Source organism: Lactuca saligna, chromosome 5 (assembly GCF_052625555.1).
Source record: "Lactuca saligna cultivar CGN05327 chromosome 5, ASM5262555v1, whole genome shotgun sequence".
NCBI lineage: Eukaryota > Viridiplantae > Streptophyta > Magnoliopsida > Asterales > Asteraceae > Lactuca > Lactuca saligna.
The window spans coordinates 80,335,476-80,346,452 of NC_136421.1; positions in this window are offsets into that span (position 1 = coordinate 80,335,476).

A 10,977-nucleotide genomic window follows, 5' to 3' on the forward strand; every position below is an offset into this window, starting at 1 on the left:
TTTCACTATTTGGCTTTTAGTTGGAATCTCATAAGACTTCCAATATTTTCTGAGTGATTCTAAACATAGTTTTACTTCATTTCTAGTAAAAACCATCTGTTAGAACTCGACACTCAATTTTAAATAATATTTTACAATTTTATTCATTACAAAACACGATTTCAAAACGTGTATGTTACAAATACATCCTCCTTATGAGGATTTCGTCCCCGAAATTACATCGATTAAAATAAATGGGGATATTTAGCTTTTATCTCATTTTTATTCTCCCAAGTATAGTTTGGGCCACGATGGTGTTTCCACTTGACAAGTACCAATTCTACTTCTTTATTGTGTAGCTTAGTTGTTCTTTCTTTCACGATTTCTTCAGGCACTTCAACATATCTTAACTTATTATCCAATTTCACTTCGGATAATGGAACTGTCTCATCATAGATACTCAAGCATTTGCGCAGACAACTTACATGAAACACATGATGAATACCTGCCAATTCTTCAGACAATTTTAAGCGGTATGTTTGCTTTCCAATTCTCTAGATGATTTTGAAAGGACCAGCAAGTTTAGGACTCAACTTTCCTTTCTTCCCAAATCGCATAAGGCCTTTCCATGGGGATACCTTCAGCATCACGAAATCACCCACTTGGAATTCTATAGGTCATCTTCTCTTTTCCGTATAGGACTTCTGTCGATCCTGGGCCGCTTTCATTCTTTGTCGTACGATTTAAATCTTGTCAGTGGTGTCTTGAATCATTTCAGGGCCTCCAAGGATCTTCTGTCCTACATCACGCCAACATAACGGCGTACGGCATTTGCGACCAGATAATGCTTCATATGGTGGCATTTTGATTGAAGTGTGGTAACTGTTATTATACGAAAATTCGACAAGCGGTAAGTATTTATCCCAGTTACCACCGAACTCCAAAACACATGCACGAAGCATATCTTCTACTGTCTGGATTGTTCTCTCCGTCTGACCATCTGTCTGCGGATGATAAGTGGTGCTGAGAGCAACTCGAGATCCCAATTCGCGTTGCATACTCGCCCAAAAGTGTGAAGTGAAGCGAGTATCATGATCGGAAATGATCTTTAGTGGCACACCATGTCTTGAAACAATTTCATCCAAGTATACTTGTGCATATTTCTCCATTGGAGCCGTTTCATGCATGGCGAGAAAATGTGCACTCTTAGTCAGACGGTCGACGATTACCTAAATGCTATCATGCTGTCTAGCAGTCTTTGGCAATTTTGTAATAAAATCCATGGACAACTCCTCCCATTTCCATACAGGAACACTAAGGCTTTCTGGAGTTCCATAAGGCTTTTGGTGTTCTGTTTTGACTTGTAAGCATACTAAGCATTCCTTTACATATCTTCCAACGTCTCTCTTTAATCCAGGCCACCAATAATCAGCTCTTACATCATAGTACATTTTACTTGTACCACGATGTATTGATAGCTTAGACTTATGAGCTTCATCTAAAATCTTCTGTCTTAATCCACCAATCTTTGGAATCCATAGCCTATTCTTAAATACTTTTAATCCTTGTCGATCATCAAGTAAAACATCGGCATAATGTACCATTCCTTTCTTCTTTACATTTTCTGGCTTTAATGCTTCAACTTGCCACTTCTCTAGTTCATCAAGAATGGTGAGCTTCACCGTAGTGTGAGTAATAGTATAACACATACTATTATGATAAACTTTCCTGCTAAGTGCATCTGCAACCACATTAGCCTTTCCAGTATGGTACATGATTTTGCAATCATAATCTTTGATCAGCTCCATGGCTCATTGTTGTCTCATATTCAGAGTTTGTTGATTGAATATATACTTCAGACTCTTGTGGTCGGTAAGTAATTGGCATTTCGTACGAAAAAGGTAATGTCTCCAATGTTTTAGGGAAAATACTACTACAGCGAGTTCAAGATCATGACTGGGATAATTCTTTTCATAATCTTTTAGTTGTCTTGAGGCATAGGCTATCACTTTACCATGCTGCATCAACACACAACCAAGTCCCAATCTTGAAGCATCGCTATATACGGAGAAATCATCATCACCTTCTAGGAGTGATAAGATGGGAGCATGAGTGAAAAGATCTTTTAGAGTTGACAAAGTTTTTTCTTGAGCTTCACCTCATTCGAACTTCACTTCCTACCGTGTAAGACTTGTGAGAGGTACGGCTATACGAGAAAAGTATTTAATGAATCTCCGGTAATATCCCACGAGACCTAAGAAGCTTCGAATTTCGGAAGCATTACGGGGCACTTCCCAATTTTGAATGGCTTCGATTTTGATGGGATCTACAGATACACCGTTACTAGAAATAATATGGCCGAGAAATTGAACTTGACGAAGCCAAAATTCACATTTCAAGAATTTAGCATAAAGTTTCTCCTTTCGAAGAAGTCCTAAGTTTTCACTGATATGAACGGCATGATCAGATTCAGACTTGGAATAGATTAGAATATCATCAATGAATACGATGGCAGACTTACCGAACATTGGATGGTACACTCGATTCATCATATACATGAATACGGCAGGAGCATTTGTCAAACCGAATGGCATGACAAGGAATTCGAAATGCCCATAACGAGTACGGAAAGCAGTCTTCGATACATCTTGATCTTGTACTTTCAACTGATGATAGCCAGATCTCATATCAATCTTTGAGAAATATATAACACCCTAAAGTTGATCGAATAAATCATCGATACAAGGTAGTGGGTACTTGTTCTTGATAGTCACCTTATTCAGCACATGATAATCAATGCACGTTCGCATCGATCTATCCTTCTTCCTGACAAACAATACTGGAGCACTCCAGGGAGAGGTACTCAGTTGAATAAAGCCTTTATCAAGTAATTCCTGCAGTTGCATCATCATTTGATTCATCTCGGCTGGTGCAAGACGATAAGGAGTCTTTGCAATCGGAGCAGCACCGGGCACAAGGTCAATTCAGAATTCTACTTGTCTATCCAGAGGAAGTCCAAGCAGATCATCGGGATATTCGTTAACAATGGGAATATCATTTATAGTTTTATTCTGCTTTCTTGAGATGTCAACCGTATATGCCAGAGAAATAGGACAACCTTTCGATATGAATTTACGAGCTTTGAGAAAAGAGATTATTTTTAAGATCCTTTGTTCACCGTAGGCATCAATAGGATCTTCCCCTTCAATAGGAATGCATACCATCTTTTCGTAACATAAGAGTTCTGCATGGTTCTTTAACAACCAATCCATGCCGAGAATAATATCGAAATTGGGCAAAGAGATAGGGATTAGGTTAGCAAGAAAATTATAGCCTTCAATCTCTATGACACAATCCCTATAGATTTTATCAGCAAGTAATTATATACTTCCTGCAGTATCTACGTGAAATGGTTGCGCGAGTGCATAGCAAACAGTTTGAAAAGAATGCGCAAATTCATAAGATACGAAAGGATCCGAGGCACCAGAATCAAATAAGATGTGATTAGGTCTAGAGTTGACAAGAAATGTACCCATCACGACATTCGCATCCTCACATGCTTCCTCTACGGTAATCTGGAATGCATGACCCTTAGCTTTTGGCACCACCTCCTTTTTAGTTGGAGTACTCTTCGGTTGTTGGATAGGGACTTGACTTCTCGCTGGTTGTTGAACAGAATTTTGACTTCCCGTCACTTGGCTGGTAAGAGTAGGGAAAAAATGCTTCTTGTGGCCAGTAATACCACATGCATAACAAGTCATATTCTTCCTTGGGCAAGATGGCTGTATATGACCTGTTTCTCCACACCCATAACTGACAATGGATTCCTTGTCTAATTTGCATTGACCCGGATGACTCCTTCCACAAACGCGACATGACGACGATTGAATAGAAAAAGATTGTGACCTACCACGGTCACAAAAAGCACTCTGAGATTGTGCTTGCTTGCTAGGATCAGTTCGAATGGATTGAGCTGGTGGAATAGTGGAAGAAGGAGTAGTTCTTTCAGTACATGGATGCTTTGGAATAGTAAGAGTGGAACCACGTATTTCTAAGTCATGCTCACGCCTTTGAGCATACTTAACGGCTTTATCGAATGATAGAACATCCCGGTTGACAACGAAATCATGGATTTCGTGTCGTACTCCCTCCATGAATAAGTGAATTTTCTCGTCTTCAGTTGGAATATACTTCGTATCAAACCTTGGTCTTTGATTAAATTGAGTTTCATACTCATTCACAGTCATTCCTCCTTGTTTAAGCTCGAGTAATTCCTTCTCTAATCTTCCCCTCATATCTAGAGTACAATACTTCTCTAGCACACGAGTCTTGATCTACTCCCAGGATAAGTTCTCCTGGTCACATCCATCGAGAGCTTCATATGTTGCTTCCCACCAGACTAAAGCTTCTCCAATGAGCATTGCAGAAGCGTAGATAGCCTTGTCTTCATCATTCACATGAGAAACACGAAATACTTTCTCGGTGTTCTGAATCCAATTTTGAACAATTATAGGATTAAGGACACCAGAAAACTCCATAGCACCACTACTCTTGAAATCTTTGAACGAGGGACGCTTCACCTTTCCGCTTGAAGATTCTCTAGTGACTTTCTCTTTTCCTTTATCATCATTCTTTTTGTGTTCTTCGAGATTCTATGGAATAACACCGGTAAGTTTACCTAAAAGTCGCTCCTCACGAGGAGATACTGGAGTATTCACTTCCTCGGGTTGAGGATCTCCACCAACATCAGGGGTATGGCTACTTACTTGTTCAGCCATTGATCTGAAATACGGAGTAAGATAGTATTTTAGAATATTAGGGTTCACTATTACCTAATACTTTTACTTATATATTTCCTATGGTTTGTATCCCTATACTTACAGTGATTAAGTTCATATATTGAACCTCCTATAGTTTAAGTCTAAATACCAATCCATGGAATTTAGTTCGCTTAAACTACTGCTCTGATACCATAGTTGAAAGACCCCAACTTTCGTATTTTTGAAAGATCCAAACTTTCGTACTTCACAATATCATTACTCCAAAACATGCTATTTGCATATTCATAAAAGCAATATTTTACATTGATATAAAGGATTTACAAACTGTTGGATACAAACCTTCTATTACAAAGTGTTATATATTACATAAGTACCCAGGATATTGTAATTTATACAAACATAAAATGTAGTACAAAAGTACTATTACAAACTATTCTACATGTTTTAATAAATATACTAGTTACTTATCACCTGCAATTGTTAAACATTGATAGGGTAAGCGGTGACGCTTAGTGAGTTCAAAAATAGATACAATATAATGTTATGCCATATATATATATATATATATATATATATATATATATATATATATATATATATATATATACACACACACATCAATGTGGAAAAAGCAAAGAGGAACAAAAAGATGTATGTGAGAACATGTGACAAGCATTCATATCAATCAAAGACATTATTCAAAGATATTCTTTTCAATTATTGATATACATCACTAAAGCTTTGGCCCAAATGGATAGAAGACATGCAATTTCAGATTAACATCTTATTAGATTTCAGGCTTATAGTCCTGTCTAACCATTTGCCAATGCCATAGAATAGAAGTCATTCTCTTACAGAGACATGCTCTACATGGCCAGAGGCTACGTACCAGAACCAATGTGAATCTAAGTCCTTTCACTGATCACATGGTCAAAGGTATTACAATTGCTATTAACATAGCGAATAACACGAGAAAATAACTCAGAATGATAATACTGAAAAGCACATAGCACATATAACACATAACATACAATTGTTCCTATAAATTGAACTCACCTTAAGTTAACCAGGGGTTAAAATAGTAATTTGGACAGCACTTTGGCTTTAAATATGTCTTCCTATGTTGAAAATTGGGAGCTTAATTGAAAACCGGGCTTTGCGAAGGTAGGCTTCAAAACGGAAAAGATAAAATTTTCGGGCTTCTCGGAGGTCTCGGGTGCTAAAATTGATATCGGGGCTTCGGGGAAAATCAAAATGAAGAAAATATGGAAGGAGGGGCTATGTAACATAATAAAATTGCCAACCAAAAATTTTCATTTTTACAACCATTAAGACATGAGTAATTATTTTAGATTTCCAAAACAACGTCGTAGTCTCAAACGATTACATAACAAAAGATAAAATAGTTTCCCCGAGTGTGTGTACGATCACGCTGGCGCCTTCCCACGGTCCTCACTCGTACCTGAAACACATAAGCAACAACTGTAAGCATAAAGCTTAGTGAGTTCCCAAAATACAACATACGCACATACGCCTTTCCAGGCCTTGACCTTCCTGTCCATGTGTTTCAGGGGACTTCCGTCCCGACTGGGTAAACCTTCCGGTCCTACCCACATCAACCTGTACAGTCCATATGACCACGCCTTCCGGCCCATATCAAACATATCATACATGACACATATAGCAATTAACTTAACACACATAAAGCATATATTCCATATCATATTCGACCTTCCGGTCACATACTCAAAACCCTTCCGGGTACAGTATAGTGAGAAGACTCACCTCGTATGCCTCGCTAAGTTGCTAATCGTAAATCCTGGAATCACTCGGGCTCGAACCCTCGAGCTGCAATCCTCCTACGATATTATAAATCTATAAATATTACTTGTACCACTAAGGTGGACCATCCAAATCAAGTCAACACAGGTTGACCCGGTCAACAGTCTTTAGTTAATTTGGACTAGACTCGGCGAGTGCACAATAGTGACTCGGCGAGTCTACGCGTTTTTACCAACTCTCAAAATTTTCCCTTTGACTCGTCGAGTACTCCCCCGACTCGACGAGTTCCACCTGGGCCTGAATCACAGGGCCACTGCGACTTAACTCGCCGAGTCGAAGGTCAACTCAGCGAGTCCCATCCTGACTCGGTCCACCTGTCAAAACCTTTCCAACTCTCTGCGACTCACTGAGTCGCCCACAACACGGTCCAGTCTACACACAAGATGGTCTCAAGGACAATCTTCAAGTGACTCGGCGAGTCCATGCCATGCACCAGCTAAAACTGGCTTTTGCGGTCAAATCCGTTCCATAAATACATAGATCTGGCCTTCCCAAGTTTATTTTTCACGTAAAGTCTCAGTCTTGGTTGCCATGCAATGCATACAAGGCTTATTTTGAAGAAACAACCTTTAATATGGCAAGTATAACTTCTAACTCAAAAGGGTGGGCATAAAGCTTGTCATAAGGGGTCTCCTGGACCTGCTAAAGTCCAGATCTAGGTTCCATGTCTCCATGGGACCTCTCATACTTCTTATTCAAGCCAAGAAAGGCAAAAAGAAACCCTAGATTTGGCCCATCAACACAAAACACGAAGATTGGCTCAGAAAGTTACCTCAAGAAGACCCCCTTGATGAAATAGCAACAGATCTAAGCTCCCCAACACTTCAAGCTTGCACTATCACACAAAATGATGAACAAAAGGCCTTCAAACACACACACAAGGGCTTACAGACGTATGGAGGCTCTTAGGGTTCAAGGTGGCCGCATATGAGGGCCATAAGGTCCTTTAAATAGAGCTTAGGACCGGGGAATTAGGGTTTCATTAAACAGTGCGGACTCGTCGAGTCCATCCCTTGGACTCGTCGAGTCCGGACGCGAACCCCCGCTAAAAACCGCGACCCGACTCGGCGAGTTAAACCACCGACTCGCCGAGTCCCCTCACAGAATGTCAAAATATAAAAGGAATGAAGATACCTAGGAATCTGGGCTGTTACAAATCTCCCCCACTAGAATAAGACTTCGCCCTCGAAGTCCGCTTAGGCAAAAAGCTCCGGATGCTGCTCCCGCATCTCCCGTTCCGGCTCCCATGTCATCTCTGATCCCTTCCGATGCTGCCACTGAACCAATACCAGGGGCACCTCCTTGTTTCTCAAAACCTTGATCTTCCGATCTCTGACGGCTACAGGTCTTTCAGCATAATTCAGACTTGCATCCACCTGAATATCCCCTAATGGAACCACCGTTGATTCGTCGGCTATACATTTCCGCAGTTGCGATACATGGAAGGTATCGTGAATCTGTCCCAACTCTGCTGGCAAGTCTAAACGGTAGGCTACCCGACCTACCCTTGCGATCACACGGAAAGGACCAATATACCGGGTCCCCAACTTGCCCCTCTTCCTGAACCGAATCACTCCTTTCCAAGGAGAGACCTTCAGGAGCACGAGATCACCAACCTGGAACTCAAGCTCGGACCGTCGCCTATCTGCATAACTCTTCTGCCGGCTCTGAGCGGTCAGTAACCTTTGCCTGACCATCTGGATTTGCTCGGTCGTCTGAAGCACGATCTCCGTGCTACCCATAACCTGCTGTCCCACCTCACCCCAACAGATGGGGGTGCGACACCTCCGCCCATACAACAGCTCAAAGGGCGGCATACCAATGCTCGAATGATGGCTGTTGTTATACGAGAACTCTGCTAAAGGTAGATAGGTATCCCAGCACCCTCCGAAATCCAACACACATGCCCGAAGCATGTCCTCGAGTGTCTGAATGGTCTGTTCACTCTGGCCGTCTGTCTGAGGATGATATGTCGTACTAAAATGTAACCTAGTGCCCAACTCTTCATAGAATTTCTTCCAGAACCTGGAAGTGAAACGCACGTCGCGGTCCGAAATAATCGAGATTGGCACCTCGTGCCGAGATACTACTTCCCTCACATATAACTCAGCCAACTTCTCCGTAGAAGAGCTCTCACTAATAGCTAGAAAATGAGCGCTCTTTGTTAGTCGATCCACAATTACCCAAATCGCATCGACTCCTCTCGCCGTTCGCGGTAACTTGGTAATGAAATCCATAGAGATTTGTTCCCACTTCCATTCGGGAATCTCTAGCGGTTGCAGCTTACCGTGCGGTCGCTGGTGTTCGGCCTTGACCTGCCGACAAGTCAAGCACCTCTCGACGAACCAAGCGACATCCCTTTTCATACATGGCCACCAGCACTCCTTCTTGAGATCCAAATACATTTTCGTAGCACCAGGGTGAATCGAGAATTTTGATCGATGTGCTTCCTCCATCAAAATAGTGCGCGCACCGCCCACAAACGGCACCCAAATCCGCCCCTGAAAAGTCATAAGCCCCCGACCATCCGTAATAAATCCTGGTACCTGACCTACCACCCGTTCCTTCTTCTGATGTTCCGACTTTGCAGCCTCCATCTGAGCCCCTCGAATAATGTCCAGAATCAGGGTCAAAACCGTCAACCTCATACAAATGCCTCGGATCGGGGCGCTATCCGCCCTACGGCTCAATGCATCGGCTACCACATTAGCCTTGCCCGGGTGGTACAGGATCTCACAATCGCAATCCTTCACCACATCCAACCACCTTCTCTGACGCATATTCAGATTTGGCTGATCCATCAAGTATTTCAAGCTCTTATGGTCCGTGTAAGTCGTACACCGAACCCCGTACAAATAGTGTCGCCAGATTTTGAGGGCAAACACCACCGCCCCCAATTCCAGGTCGTGCGCGGGATATCTCGACTCATGAGGCTTCAACTGCCTCTAAGCGTACGCTATCACATGACCCCTCTGCATAAGTACCGCCCCTAAACCCGATATAGAGGCATCACAATATACCACAAAATCCTCCATCCTTTCCGGGAGTGCAAGCACTGGAGCCTCGCACAATTTCTGACGAAGTGTCTCAAACGAAGACTGCTGCTCCGGTCCCCATGAAAACGCGACACCCTTCCGGGTCATCCTAGTAAGTGGCACAGCGATCTTGGAGAAATCCTTGATAAATCTGCGGTAATATCCAGCCAAACCCAGAAAACTCCTGATCTCGGTGGGCGATCTCGGCACCTCCCACCTCAACACCGTCTCAATCTTGGCTGGGTCGACCAATATCCCCTTCTGGTTCACAAGATGCCCGAGGAATTGAACCTCTCGCAACCAAAAATCACACTTGGAGAACTTGGCATACAGCCTCTCCGATCTCAAAACCCGAAGAATCTCCCGCAAATGCTCCTCATGCTGGTCCCTAGTCCTCGAATATACCAAAATATCATCGATGAATACGATCACCGACCGATCCAGCATCGGTCGGCACACCCTGTTCATGAGATCCATGAATGCAGCCGGGGCATTGGTGAGCCCAAAAGGCATCACTACAAACTCATAATGTCCATAACGAGTTCTGAAGGCAGTCTTTTGGATATCCTCCTCGCGAACCCTCATCTGATGATATCCCGACCTCAAGTCAATCTTGGAAAACCAAGATGCCCCCTGCAACTGATCGAACAGATCGTCGATCCTAGGTAACGGGTATCGGTTCTTAATCGTCAACTTGTTTAACTCCCGATAATCGATACACATCCGATGTGAACCATCCTTCTTTTTGACAAACAAAATCGGCGCTCCCCAAGGCGAGCTACTGGGTCGAATGAATCCCTTCCCCAACAGCTCCTGAAGCTGCGAGGATAATTCCTGCATTTCCGGTGGAGCGAGACGGTAAGGCGCCTTGGCGATGGGCGCCGCCCCCGGAACCAAATCGATACGAAACTCCACTTGCCTCTCCGGAGGCACGCCTGGTAACTCCTCGGGGAACACATCCGCAAACTCGCATACAACCAGAACGTCATCAATCGAATTGGGCCTCTCCGTGGTCACACGAGTATCCATCACATAAGCTATGAATCCATCACAACCCTGCTGCAGACTCTGCCTTGCCCTTGCCGCTGAACAAAACGCTGACCCACACCGGGTCCCTTCGCCATAAACCGTGAGCACTCCCCCACTAGGGTCTCGAATCATCACCAGCTGCCTCTCGCAGTCAATGACTGCTCCAAACTTACTCAACCAATCCATGCCCACGATAATGCAAACATCCCCCATAGCTATAGGGACCAAGTCTATAGGAAACTCGACCCTAAAAATCTCGAGCACGCATCCTCGAATCACCTCGGTGGCGTATACTGCTCTCTCGTTTGCTA